This window comes from Dermacentor variabilis, unplaced genomic scaffold (genome assembly GCF_050947875.1).
Source record: "Dermacentor variabilis isolate Ectoservices unplaced genomic scaffold, ASM5094787v1 scaffold_14, whole genome shotgun sequence".
NCBI classification, from domain to species: domain Eukaryota; kingdom Metazoa; phylum Arthropoda; class Arachnida; order Ixodida; family Ixodidae; genus Dermacentor; species Dermacentor variabilis.
The window spans coordinates 13,503,397-13,518,940 of NW_027460302.1; the positions used below are offsets into that span (position 1 = coordinate 13,503,397).

Sequence of the window (15,544 nt, forward strand, 5' to 3'; positions counted from 1 at the left end):
TGCAGGATTGCTTCTTGGCAGCACGTGATCATGCGGCAGCTGACGAGCCTTCGATGCGTTTCGCCCTGGCAGTGCGGTCGTCTTTGTGGTTCTAGAGCTGCGCTGGCATTGCCCAAGAACAGGATGTATCGCCATGGTGCAGAATTGCAGAGTATTCTATTCTATTCTATTGCATTCTTTTCCCACTCAGTTCCTTCAGAGTTGTGGTTTATGTGATTCCAGTCCTTTTAACTCATCGGAATTCTGACAGTTGGACCAGTCCCACTCTTTGAGTGGTCAAACTAATCTGCTCCAATCCTCCAATTACAGTAAATAAAATGCTTCCTGTATAATTACCGACTACTTGTGCCCCGATGCAGCGATAGTGCAGAGGTAGAGCATCCGCCTCATGTGCAAAAGGACTGTGGTTCAAATCCCGGTGCCACACAATTTTCCACCGGATAAAAAAATCCACATGTTGATACAGTTGTATAAACAGGCCTGGTGTCCTGACCCCGGTGACCAGAACCGGTAATGCACTCCCTCACCAGAGCAGGATTGGCTACCTTGGTGCAGTACTTGGCCACAACCTCCTATATGAATAGAGCAATCAAACCCTGGCCCTCCGTCCCCAGCAGCTGCGAAGCAACTGACCACGGCGGCGGTCAGACCGGTGACGCAGCAGAGGCTGCTAAGATTCTCTGGATCCCGGACAGGCCACCATTGGAATCTGAACCTGGAAATGTTTAGCGCTATAACATTATCTAGTGAGGCAAGTCTAGCAGTGCTCATGGATGAATTAGCGGGCATTAAATGGGATATAATAGAGCTCAGTGAGGTTGGGAGGTCACATGAAGCATATACAGTGCTAAAAATCGGGCACATCCTGTGCCACCGGAGCTTAGCGGAGAGACGAGAACTAGGAGTCGGATTCCTGATTAATAAGGATATAGCTGGTAACATACAGGAATTCTATAGCATTAACGAGAGGGTGGCAGGTCTTGTTGTGTAACTTAACAAGAGGTACAAATTGAAGGCCGTACAGATATAGCCGCCTACATCCAGTCATGATGACCAGCAAGTCGAAAGCTTCTATGAAGACATGGAATCGGCAAAGGATAAAGTCAAAACAAAATACACTATAGTGATGGGCGACTTCAATGCCAGGGTAGGCAAGAAGCAGGCTGGAGAAAAGTCAGTGGGGAATATGGCATAGGTTCTAGGAATAATAGGGGAGAGTTATTAGTAGAGTTTGCAGAACGGAATAATTTGCGGACAATGAATACCTTCTTCCGCAAGCGGGATAACCGAAAGTGGACATGGAGGAGCCCGAATGGCGAGACTAGAAATGAAATAGACCTCATACCCTGCGCTAACCCTGGCATCATACAAGATGTGAACGTGCTCGGAAAAGTGCGCTGCAGTGACCATAGGATGGTAAGATCTCGAATTAGCCTAGACTGGAGGAGGGAATGGAAAAAACTGGTACATAGGAAGCCGATAAATGAGTTAGCAGTAAGAGCGAAAATAGAGGAATTTCAGATCAAGCTACAGAAGAGGTATTTGGCTTTAACTCAGGAAGAGGATCTTAGTGTTGAAGCAATGAACGAAAATCTTATGGGCATCATTAAGGAGTGTGCAAAAGAAGTCAGTCGTAACTTCGTTAGACAGGATACCAGTAAGCTATCGCAGGAGACGAAAGATCTAATTAAGAAATCAACCCTTATACATAGCTTTCATTGATTACGAGAAAGCGTTCGATTCAGTCAAAACCTCAGTAGTCATTATGCAATCTGGGTGTAGACGAGCCATATGTAAAAATACAGCAAGATATCTACAGCGGCTCCACAGCCACCGTAGTTCTCCATAAAGAAAGCAACAAAATCCCGATAAAGAAGGGCGTCAGGTAGGAAGATACGAACTCTCCAACGCTATTGACAGCGTGTCTACAGGAGGTATTCAGAGACCTGGATTGGGAAGAATTGGGGATAAGGGTTAAGGAGAATACCTTAGTAACTTGCGATTCGCTGATGATATTGCCTTGCTTAGTAACTCAGAGGACCAATTGCAATGCATGCTCACTGACCTGGAGAGGCAAAGCAGAATGGTGGGTCTGAAAATTAGTCTGCAGAAAACTAAAATAATGTTTAACAGTCTCGGAAGAGAACAGCAGTTTACGATAGGTAGCGAGGCACTGGAAGTGGTAAGGGGAATACATCTACTTAGGGCAGGTAGTGACCGCGGATCCAGATCATGAGATTGAAATAATTTGAAGAATAAGAATGGGCTAGGGTGCGTTTGGCAGGTATTCTCAGAGCATGAACAGCAGGTTGCCATTATCCTTCAAGAGGAAAGTGTGTAACAGCTGTGCCTTACCAGTACTCACGTACGGGGCAGAAACCTGGAGGCTTACGAAACGGGTTCTACTTAAATTGAAGACAGTGCAACGAGCTATGGAAAGAAGAATGATGGGTGTAACATTAAGGGGATAAGATGAGAGCAGATTGGGTGAGGGAAGAAACGCGAGTTAATGATATCTTAGTTGAAATCAAGAAAAATGGGCAGGGCATGTAATGAGGAGGGAAGATAACTGATGGTCATTAAGGTTTGTGGGCTGGATTCCAAGAGAGGGGAAGCGTAGCAGGGGGCGGCAGCAAGTTAGGTGGGCGGATGAGATTAATAAGTTTTCAGGGACAACATGGCCCCAATTAGGACATGACCGGGGTAGTTGCTGTTTACGCAAGCATTTTGCAAATGCGACTCGCTTTTAAGCACCCCTTCTTATGTCTGAAAAAACAAATAAGCATCCAGTATACTTTTTTAACTTTTACTAAGCTTATGATATAGCTCAGTGTTAACATACAGTAATTACAGGTGAGGTTACAGAAAGCAGTAATAATTGACAGTAAACACTGCTTGGATGGTGAAAAACATGGGAATCAGGTCATTTTATTTTTGACAACAACCTCTTTTGGCATAGGAGCCTCAGCAAATGGTAATGTAGCAACAGTGTAAAGACTCAATAAGATGGATGTGGAATGCCTTGATGACTTCTCTGTTTTTTTTTCTTCGAAAGGAATTTATTCTGTTACAGAAGGCAGGCAGCTTTTGCATCTGCAACAGAACATCGGTGGATGTTGTGTGAAGCACTTTTTCCATGCTTTTTCACTACGTGAAGGTAACTTTCCTGGTGCTTCATTACGCGATTTCTGCAGTCAACTTCCATTAATTCTACCCTCACGAGACTGACGGGTCGAATTAAGATGCAAAAAGCTGCTGAAACACCGTTAGTTCATTTGGTAATATGTGCTTGAGTAACACGCCTCTGAAACGAACGTGCATCAACTTTCTATTTATCCAAAGTATAAAACTAATGTAGAAATGACTTAACTCCAAACCAAAGTAGAAACCTATGCGTGCCTAATTTTTTAGAATGGTAGCCGATTTTCTAAAGTCCGCTTTGCTGTGTTACAGCCATGATATGCGGTAAAGCATATGAATGCTACAACCACGGTTTTAGTTTCGTAATCGATTGCACACCTAGGCAATTTTCGGCTCAATGTCCTTTGAAAACAAAAAGTGCTCGTTCGAATCAGATACGTACCACAATCGGACATTGTCAGCTACCGTTACTGCTTGAAAATCTTTCTCGGGTGGGTCAAAAATAGGAATTTCAGAGAGGAGATGGCATTTGTTTAACGCATTCACTGTCCCCTAAGCTCTGCTGAGACAGACGCTGCCACGAAAAGGGGTCATTATTGGGGTCTGGTCAAGTTCGCATTATCCGGCTAATGCCAATTTTAGGATCGAAGTGAATGTTTAGGCCCATAGAAATGCATGGGCGGCGACCAGGACCTTGGGCCAGGCTCGAATTAGCTGAACATTTAAATTAACTGGAGTCAGATTATTGGAAGTTTACTGTACACCCTTTTCTGTTCTACAAGGACTTGCCATTTTAATACGTAGTTTCCTTCTATAAGTATGGCAGTGGTGCTAAATTTAGCATTTGTTCGAATCATCCATTGTTGCAAGGACAAGTTACAAAGTAGGGGCACACTTTGAGACTTGAAACATTTGCACATATAAGGGCAGGACACGTTAACAGCTGTCCAATTAGCATAAGTTGGCTGTATTGTTTGCATAGCATGTGGTTGCTTTATTGAAATGTGGTCATTCTGTAAAATAAAGTTGCATTTGTTTCAAATAAATTGTTCAACTATTGATTGTGTGTTTTCCTGTGCTCTCTGTGCTGATAGCGCTTTTGAAAGTTCAGTGAGGGACTGCATACTGAAATGCACAAGGCTTCACTTTATCATGCCAGGGAGCATTTTTCGGCTTGACAAAGGAGCCTTAAGCCCTTACATGCATACAAACTTTTTTGTATAAACACATCTAATGAAAGAAAGTGACCTCGTGTATTTTAAAGCGTGGCAGTGTTAGACAGGATGAAGTACAAATACAACTTGCTGTGAAGAGGAAGCTTTAGCTCGGGCCAAACTCCTACGCGGCCTATTCAAATACATGTAAAATGAAAAAAACGTTTTTCTGAGACAACCCCTGGACCAATTTTAATTAAATTTGTTGCATTTGAGAGAGAAAGTTATATTCTAGTCACTTTTGGAAGTGGAATTTCGATTTAGGGCCTGAATTTTGTTAAAAAGATTTTCAAATATTCAACCGTGTAAAAAAATAGAAGCATGAAGTTTACAAATTCATAGATATGCTTCAAGAACAGATATCGCGGTTCTGTAAACGGCATCCATTAGATCATTCACGGACAAATTCGGTATGTCATTATACATCTTACGTGAATTTGTTACGTTGATTACAAGTGTTCTGCGAAAGTTGTATTTCCATATTACTAAATTTTTTTATATTCATGTGTTACATATCAATTTTGTCCACTTTAGATGCACTATTAGATGCAATTCGTAGAATTGTATTATCCTTCTTCGTTGTTGAGATACAGTTGTAAACTTGATCGTTCCGTTCTTTGAAAATTTTCGATTCTTGCCAATATTTAATAAAAAATTGATGACCTAAATCGAAAATTCGAAAACCAACAGTCACTAAATTTTAAGCTTTTCGTTTAAATGCAACAAAGCTCGTCAAATTTGGTGCAGTGGTTGCCGAGAAATGTCTATTCTCCTTTTACATGTATTTAGATAGGAGCACCCGAGCGAAAGCTTCCCATTAAGTATTGCTGCTAAAACCTCATGTTTGTGTATAGTATGCACATGCAGTGCTGGCGATGCTGTGGTAGAGCCCTGAAACAGCTTTCACCACGCTGCTTGCTATAGCATTGCTGCGTTCTGCAACCTGAGGGCAAAACTATAAATATCTAGAAGTTAAGCAGCGCAATTGACAGCTATTTCCGTATGTTTGATGCACTCCTGGCCAGGGACTTTTCGTCCTGTAGACAAAATAGATGGCTGCCTCGGACACTGTTTTGGAAAGAGTGCAGCATACCTCGAAAGCTTCCTCACAATGCTTCACCAGCAGGTTTTTCCAGCGAGAGTGGATGGGGGCACAATAACTTGACTTTACATAACGCGGCGCAATACTTTAAAATGCTGCTGCTTCTGGATTTCATTTACTATGACATGCTGGTGAACCTCAACATGGAGCAAGCAACACCATTTTACTAAAATTCTGAATTCTACCAACATGGTGTGGTGCGGCTATCTATGATCACTGTATAAAACCGGTGCAAACAGCATGTTTAAAAAGTACGAAAGCTGGTATAACTGTAATGAGTGACCTGCAATCATCAGAAATGGGTAAAATCGCAAGAATTGGTCAAGCTCGAACACTGCAGAGTTTAGGCAGTCCTGGCACAATTTTTTTCTTATGCCTGTGTAGCTGTCATTCAGTTAATTACACTGCGAAACTTCAGATTCCTTCTATATGCAACAAATATATCCTTAACACAAACATTTAAACGTGCCAAGGGCAGTGTGGACCCATAATCTGGTGACAACATTGCATGGTACGTCACAAACAAATGATGCATGCTGCAGTTGTTCATGAGTAAGCCATGCCATTATTAGGTCATTGAAAACTGAGCATGTTAGGACCACTATGCAGCACAGCAATGGTCTTTCCTTTCTGTCCTGGTACATACTGTGGAGTGGGTGCATGCTAAAAACCTCAGACGATTAAAGTTAAGCCGGAGTCCGCAACTATGGCATGCCTCATAATGATATCGTGGTTGTGACTTATAGAACACTAGAGTTAAATTAATTTTAATTTAGATGTTTGGGAAGAGTCATAAGAAAATTTATTTAGTGAAGCAAGTCTTAGCACTCATTAAGAATCGATCAAAGCACAGGCAGCTTTCAGTGGCATGGTGTGTTCATAAAAGCTGCCATGTGGAACCAGATTAATATAAAAAATTTCAGCCCAAAAGTTTAATGTCAGTGATCTTTTACATGTAAGCATGAGGGACACATCTTTAAAGGCATCATCTAAATCCTGTGTAAGTATTTATTGGTGAATATCAAACGGCCTTACATCTAAGAAAGTTATAGGGCGTTATGACAACAGGAAGCCTCAAGATTGTTGTGCGCTCTTCCTATAGAGACAATATAGGGCAGCAACAATACAGTTGGGCCTAGTGAAGAATTCGTTCAAGACCCTTGCCAATTTGTCAGGTTCACTATTACTAGAGATAATGAAGGCCAAGCACCTTGAAATGTATACCCAAACCTCATCAGCACTGCATCACTTATTTCAAATAACTTTCATTTTGTCATTTTGCCAGATTAAATGTTCTCGAAAACCTGCTTCGCTGGTTTCAAGAACTTTTCGAGAAATGTTTGGTTCCATTCGAATGCAGCATTATCAGTCTGTAGTGAACTAGACTTATCTTTACTGATATGCAATTAAGTAGGTCAAAGTGCATGTGACAGAGTGCTTGGAATGGGCGTTCCTTGGTGATGTTGCCAAGAAGGGAGTTGTGAGCTTAATGCACACAACAGCTATAGCATATGAAAACCAGCACATTATTAATTTTTAGGTACCGCAGGGCTTGCACAAATGCTGGTCATAGTCTACTATAATTTCCACCATATATGGCCCTTGTCATCACAAGTTATTTTTAATATCCTGCAATATATTCCCGCTGTGTACAATCAACATCCCTGCCAAGGGCAACAGAAAGAGTACGACTGGACACTGCAGAATTCTCCATCTGTGGAGGTGGCTGGCTGATTGCCGTATAAGATGCTTTGTGAGCTGGCATTGATGTCTAAGTCTCAACACATCTGCAAGCATACAAAATAGGCTTTGGGATGCTTTTACCAGAAGAAGAGAGACTAGAATGAATGTTGCCTGTGACATATGGCACATACCCACGACGAGGGATTGGCTAGGATTCCCCATGAATACAACATCAAATAGCTTTATATTCCCACTAACTTGATAGTACATAATACTGATATGTAACAAAAATAAACAACAAAGTAACTGAAAGACGAACAGGTCTACTACAATTGAGCCACAAGGGGAAAGATCGAAACATTTGTGTTAATTTTATGAAAAAAATGTGCCTAAGATGTCATCTTCCCAGCAGCAACAGTATGATTCTTCCCAGCAGCAACAGTATGATCATGCACAAACTAGCATTACTCTTCAGGCATACCCCAGGCTGCTCACACCATTTTCTACAAGATTTGAAGCCCAACAAGCAAAAGTGGTAGCTGTCAAATTTTTTTTCGGCTGAATACCTTTAGCATAAAAGAAGAAAGTTATTCTGTTCCATATCCTCACATGAAACACAGCAATATTGTTACAAGCCACTTTCACACATTGAAGAAGGCATCAGCAATGTGATGAAGACAATTGAAGAAGCACTCATGTTCTTATTTACATTGCAATACAAACCTACACTTGGTCATATGAAGGTGCATGTGCCAAATTCAACCGTGTGCTGTTATGAGGCACATGGAACAGACATTTCAAGGAAGTGAAATATTTTTAATGCAGTTACTTTTGGTATCCAAAGAATTTGGCCAGTCATTAGGGCAATCCGCTAAATACAAAAAAAAACCTACAGGCCCACTATGTAATGCTTTTGCCAAACTATCCAAAACTTCAATGTGTGCAAGTCCATAATGACCAGGAAAAGAAGTAAACAAATTTCTTGAAGATGGAATTAAAAAGAAATGTTGCAACAATTGAGAAATTAATTCTTTGTACTTTCTAGTGGCACACGGATAGACAGTCGGTGGGCACAATTTGAACTTGAACTCATGGCAGTGCTGCAGGGGCAAATACCACACTCATACTTCCGAGAAGCGTCGGTAAGAATGACGAGTTGGAAGGGAAACTTTGCAAATACTTCTTCACAACTTCAAGCATCTGACCAGTATGTAGTTGAGCATGATTATGGGAAAAATATATATATTCAAATTCACAAATAGCACCATTCCAAAAGAACTGGGCATTGAGCATTGATTTCTCAGGTGACAAATATTTTTCTAAAAGCCTCTGTGCGTGTTAATACAACCTGAGGCAGCTTAAATCTAGGTCACATGGAATCGAAAAATACAGCGGTGAGTGTAACACTTAAATTTGTTATCTCGCGAACATGACCGAAAACTTCAATTTGAAAAGGTTTGCTCGAAAGGAAAACTCACGGCCGTAACCCTGCTGCCCATCGCCAGTTGTGTGAATAATAATAAAAAAAAAACACATCTGCACGATGAATACACTTCGTCGATATTTGAAGCAGATCGTTAGTGGATATCAAGAAATATGCACTGGATAAGAGCGAAACATGTAACCGACTGACTGACGGAAGTAAGGCTCACAGGATAAGTTTACTCTATCTACACCAATAATACAGCACGTATTGTGCAATCAAATCGTCCGTAATGCGCAGCAATTACCGCTCTCGATTGAAGTCGCCATCGCAGCGACGCGCCACTTATTTCAGGACCACGTAAAACAAGGTATTCACCTAAGTACAGCGGCGGTTTACCTGTCGGCAAGCCCCTAAGTCGTATATGACGCAAGCAAATGTCACGGAGTCTGAGCCCACGTTTGCTCAAGTCAAACTGCGCTCGCACGAATATCGTGCACGTTATACGCTTTCGACACGCACAGAAACGCGCGCAGACGTCTTGCAGCCGACACGACGGCGATGGCTAACCTACGTTCGAGAGTAGCTCTTTCAAAAAAGTAAAAACCAGCAACAATGTGACATCACATCCTGCAAAAAAGAGTGGTTCTCCTTTCTCACCTTCTCTCACCTCGCGCATGCGCAGCGATCACGGAGCCCTCGGGGGCGATGTTCAGGTGTTGCAACGGCCTGAACATCGCCCCCGAGGGCTCCATGGTCGCTGCGCATGCGTGAGCTGAGAGAAGGTGAGAAAGGAGAACAATTCTTTCTAATAAATAAAGACTTCCCAAGTCTTTATTTTCCTTTTTTGGCGCAACAATGTATTCTTTAGATCCCAACCAACTCGCCCAGCAACAAGTTCTACTCGACTACATTTCTTGTACAGTGGGCCCCTTTTCTACCATGTCTACTTCAAGTTACTTCAACCATTTCAGTCTTATTCAGCGCTCAATCTGTCTTTTCGTACTCTTCCTTCCCAAGTCTTTATTTTCATTTTTTGGCGCAACAATGTATTCTTTACAGCCGCCGGAGGCCGTTGTGACGCTGCCCCCTGACGCGCCACATCGGCAAAGGTTTTCTTAGGCAGGTAGGATACCCGCCTGCGCGCCTCCTTGAAACGTATATTTTCCTTTACTTTTACTGTGACAATTTCCTTTTCTTTTTTCCAGGATGGGCACGACCGTGAGTACGCGGCGTGCTTCCCATCACAGTTTTCACAGTGGAGAGCGTTCGAACAAGCTTCAGTGGTGTGTTCGTGGGCACTGCATTTCGCACATGTTTGGCGGCCCCGGCAGCTCTGCAAACTGTGGCCGAAGCGCTGGCATTTGAAACATCGGAGTGGATTGGGGCACGTAAGGCCTAACACGGAGCTTTATGTACCCGGCCTCGATTGACTCTGGCAGGACACTTGAATTGAAGGTGAGTATTAGGTGTTCGGTCGCAATCTGTTTACCATCCCGCCTCATTTTTATTCTTTTCACATTGACAACATTCTGCCCACTAAAGCCCTCCAAGAGCTCTGCGTCTGTCAGCTGAAGCAAATCATCGTCTGAGACAACGCCGCGGGTAGTGTTCATAGTGCGGTGCGGAGTCACTGTCACTTGAACGTCCCCAAATGGCACGAGACTGGGTGACTTTTTGAATTGTTTCAGATCCTGGAGCTCCAAGTGGTGATCTCCACTTGCCATCCTTGTTGCCTTGTAACCTGGACCAAGAGCCTCATTTAAAGACTTTGATACTAGGAATGGGGAGGTTGTGCGTACTTGTGTATCTGACTTTTCCGACTGAATAACATGAAATCGTGGGAAGTTGGGTCTTTCACGACCAAAGAACTTAAATACATCTTCGGTGCGCCCTCTTTTCTGAGGGCGCTCAAGGAGGGGTGGGAAGGACTTCGCCATGGGAGAATATAATTTTCGGCAATAACGCCAGCCACCCACCGTGGAGCCCTACAAGGGGATGTTACAGGGACTGTAAAAAGACAGGTCCTGTAAACGCCAGCTGTACGTTATCACTATAACCAAATATGAGATAACCTAGCTTGGCTATACACACAAGGTTAACCCTTGCTGCCTGGAAAAATTGGAAGTAAGCAGAAGCTAGGAGAAGACAGGAGAGATGAAAAGTGAGAGAAAGACGAAGGCTAAAGGGAGAGAGAGAGGAAAAGGCAACTAACGATTTCCCCCGGGTGGGTCAGTCCGGCGGTGCCGTCTACGTGCAGCCGAGGCCAAAGGGCTGTGTTGCCGCCGCCGAGGACCCGTAAAGGTCCAAACACCCGGTATTGGCTCAACCCTCAGGATCCCCTTTTCCCCGGACACGGCTACGCCGCGCACGGTTAGACGCGGGAGGGTCCAACCCTCGTGTGCTCGGGTACGTAGTGTCGCAACACACCAAACGCTTGCTGATGCAGAGGCCCCTGCGGGGATCACTCAAAGTTGCCTGTCTTAATATTACTCCAAGAATTCTTTAAACAGTTCGTTTTTCATTTTTAAGCACAAAGCATGTCATGGGGCCCAACTAGAAAATTAACCGCGCAATAAGCTGCTAGAAGTAGCTAAAAAGCTTGATTTGCAGCTCCTAAAAATGGCTATTATTGAATTAGGGGTAGGAAAGAACAGCTTGAATAAACATATGTCTCATCAGAAAGTTGTGGTGGTGTGCTGTAGGTTAAGGCAGTGAAAGGAAGCCGTTTTGGCATTGGTCTACCTCTGTCCCAAAACCAGGCACCGCAGCCGAGGCAACTTCACTTGGCTTTGACATCTTCAAGTTCGCTTTCCCGAGCACAGAATACTCAGTCGAGGTGAGCTCAATGCACATCGCCCACATTGAAGTTGCAAAGACGTACGACCAAGAGGATGCCACCTTGACGAAGCAGACACCACAGCAACTATCCCAACTGCCACATCATCATCATCATCATCAGCCTGGTTACGCCCACTGCAGGGCAAAGGCCTCTCCCATACTTCTCCACCTACCCCGGTCACGTACTAATTGTGGCCATGTCGTCCCTTCAAACTTCCTAATCTCATCCGCCCACCTAACTTTCTGCCGCCCCCTGCTACGCTTCCCTTCCCTTGAAATCCAGTCCGTAACCCTTAATGACCATCGGTTATCTTCCCTCCTCATTACGTCCTGCCCATGCCCATTCTTTTTCTTGATTTCAACTAAGATGTCATTAACTCGCGTTTGTTCCGTCACCCTATCTGCTCTTTTCTTATCCCTTAACGTTACGCCCATCATTCTTCTTTCCATAGCTCGTTGCGTCGTCCTCAATTTAAGTAGAACCCTTTTCGTAAGCCTCCAGGTTTCTGCCCCGTAGGTGAGTACTTGTAAGACACAGCTATTATACACTTATACTGCCAACTGCCACACCTTCTATTAAAACCAGAAGGACAGTACACTTACCTAGGATGGGCAGCTGGGGCCTTCATCCAGAGTGTCAGTGCGACTCTGCCCCAAGAGGCAGCGACCATTATCCAGTATAACACTTGATGTAGGGGTGAAAATGTGCCACATTCACAAAATCAGGGTTTCAGGTTGGGACCATTTCCGTGATGCACTTGAGTCTGGAAAATGTGAAGGTGTTGAGGAATTGATAGAAACATGCATCTTTTACACACTGCAAAGAGCGACATGCGAACTAAAGCTTACTGGGGCAACATCCAGCCCTGACAAGCACCTGCTGCTACTTTGGGGTGAGCAAGCCAAGCTGCATACTTAAATTGTGGCTGCAGGCAACAAACCCTAGTCAATGTTCTGCACAAGACTGAGCAGACAAGAAGTCATGCTAAGAAACTTTGCCAGAGACTAGTGGATGGACCACTGTGCGTCATTTGAATGTATAGGTCTCAGTAAGATGCGACACATTCTCGCCTATAAGAGCTGAACCAAATATTGTAATACTATTGAAAACATGTTGCTCAGTCTTCCTTGCACATGTGAGTAATTTGAGGAACAAGCTGCAGATGCTTTCCCCGACCACCTCTCAGTGGCTGACCGTTACCAGAGTTGTATTATGCACCTTAATGACCACTTGCCAAGGAAGGAATGGAAAGCCTCTTTACGATGGCAGACCCTGTTGTTGCTCTCGAACATGTCACCACTTAAAACGCACATGGTAAAGATGGATTCATGTTGTAAATGTTGAGGAATCTTGCTGAAACGAGGAAGGAAGCACTATTCCTTGTAATCAATTAAATCTAGAATATTGTAATTCCCCACAGAGTGGAAACACTTGGTCATGATGCCGCTACCAAAACCAGGCAAGAAACCTGACCCATAGCCAACCTTTGAGTAGTCTCACTCACATTGACAGTGTGCAAATTGACTGAAGGAATGTGCCTCGCGAGGCTGCACTACCATATGGGAAAGACAAGGCTACTTCCACCTGTGCCAGATTGGTTTCTGGCCTAAGGTTGACACGTGCGACAACAGCCTCTTTCTGCATCAAAGTATCACCAATACCAGCCGCTTCGGAGGAAAGATATATGGTTTCTTAGTCGTAGTCAAACCAAGAAGAATGTTGAGCACAATATGCAACGAGGAGGTGCTGGTAGCCTTTAGTGAAGCTTCCCCAGGCATTAGGGTTGCCAGTCTTGCCAAAGCTCTTATGCAACCAAATGTTTGAAATATGAAGTACAGTAAACAGCCAAAGAACTTTTACCAACTGCACAGGTGGATATGCAGGTAAAACCCGGACCAGCACACTTGGTTGCAGGAGTGATTCGCTGATGAGGTAAGAAGGTGACTTAAGAGGTGGTGATAAAGTATACCGAATGCAAGTATCTAAGGTATACAAAATGCAAGTATGTGCAGTATGTACGAGGTCTGTTAGAAAAGTATCCGACCTTATTTTTTTGCGAAAACCTGATGGATATGAAACAAGCGCGCTTGTATCAGCCGACCTTAAACCTTCGTGCACATGCGCGAATTTTTTCCCGCCTGCTGATAGCATCAGTCGCTGGGACGCAGCATTTGAGAGAGGTAGTACACAGTGCTCTTGTTTTTTTTATTGCAAGGAACATGGCGGAGCGACTGGAGAAGCGCTACTGCATCACATTTTGCCAGAAGATAGGTGACGGCCAAGTGCGAACTATTCGAAAGATTCAAACGGCTTTCGGTGACGATGCTATGAGCAGCAGACAGATTAAGCAGTGGTACAACCGGTTTAAAGATGGCCGCACATTGGTGGAGAGTGAGGCACACTCCAATCGGCCATCAACATGCCGAAATGACCAGGGCATTGACGAAGTGAACACTGTGGTGATGCGGGACTGTCGTGTGACTATCTGAAAAATTACAAAGAGGTGGGCATCAGCACTTTTTCTGCACATTCCATTATGACCAAAGATTTGGGCATGAAGAGAGTTGCGGCAAAATTTGTGCCGAAGCTGCTCACGGTGGAGCAAAAGCAACTTTTTGTTGAAGTCTCATGGGACATGCTGCATTCCACAAACAGTGACCCCAACTTCATGAACACCATAATAACTGGTGACGAGTCTCGGGTGTACGGGTACGACCCGGAAACCAAATCCCAGTCGCCACAGTGGAAGCATTCCACGTCACCAAGACCAAAGAAGGCCAAGTGTGCAGAAACGTCAAAGTGATGCTGACTGCTTTCTTTGACTCCTGTGGTGTAATAGACCACGAGTACGCACCACAGGGTCACACTACCACCAGAGTACTACAGGATGTCCTCCGTCGCCTACGTGATGCTGTGCGGCACAAGATACCGGAGTTGTGGTCAACAGGAAATTGGCGCATCTATCACGACAATGCTCCTGCACATTCCTCGCACTTGATTCAGACTTTTTTGGGCGAAAAACCAGACTCCTGTACTTCAACAGGCTCCTTATTCTCCTGATATGGCCCCCTGCGACTTCTGTCTGTTTGGCAAAATTAAGAGACCATTGAAAGGAGCGCGATTTCAGACAATAGAGAACATTATGGCTGCAATGACAGCTAAGCTAAGCTCCATTCCGAAAGAGGCCTTCTCGGAATGCTTCCAACAATGGCAGCACTGCTGGGAGAAGTGTATGGAGTCCCAAGGAGACTACTTTGAGGGTGATTAGGTTTCTAATACTCCAGTTATGCCAGTTTTTTTTCTTCGGCCAAAGGTCGGATACTTTTCTGACAGACCTCGTATATGTACTGTTAGGCCAAAACAGATGAATTTTCTCCAAAGCAATATCAAAAGATCGTTTTTTTTTCAGGATGCCACTCACGTGCTTTAGGCAAGTGTGGACAGCGTTATATAAAGCTGCATAGGCAAAATGTTAGAACTAGATACAGCTGTTAAGCGTTACATATTTTTCTGGGCTAAATTCTTGCTCCTTGAACTCATTCGAGATCATTAACGGTAACACCGAAGTAGTGGACCACTACCAGAACAAAAGCATTAGTGTGCCCATCTCAATTCTTGTGCTTATGCCAGTCTTCTTTGTTACAGTAATAGGTGCTATGGGCTAACTCCCTTGGTTGTTCTGATATGTACTGGTGCTGTCACTGGAGTTCCCAAATTTCTTGCTAGAATATTGCAAATAATGTTCTCATTGTGCTGCGAGGATTCAAACATGCGATCAAAAGATTGGCATTCCACAATTCTGTATTTCAGCCACTCTGCTGAAGGTGTAGTCGCTGTGAATACTGATCCTGAAGAGCGCAATCAAGCCAACAGGTGCCATGATTGGCTAACACCTGCTCAATGTCTACATACTGTATATAGAGCTGGCGTCCACACCTTCAAGTTCTGACATCACCTTCCCACTTGTGAAGGCAGTGCTATGTTAATTTTTCTTCTTAAATGTAATGACAGCAATTGGGTGCATCTGCTTCATTAATCTTCTTCTAGTGCTTTTGTTTTCCTCAAGCACGGCGTGAGACCTCGCAATGGGTAGCCCAAATATAGATTTGAGAAAACCAAAACAAATTCAGCAGTAAGAA

The 15,544-nt window shown here is 43.8% G+C and overlaps 1 pseudogene; it reads left to right on the forward strand.

Annotated features, from left to right (window-relative positions):
• The first annotated feature begins 13,624 nt into the window (after positions 1-13,624).
• LOC142567802 (protein GVQW3-like) lies at positions 13,625-14,208 on the forward strand (annotated as a pseudogene).
• Positions 14,209-15,544: the final 1,336 nt, after the last annotated feature.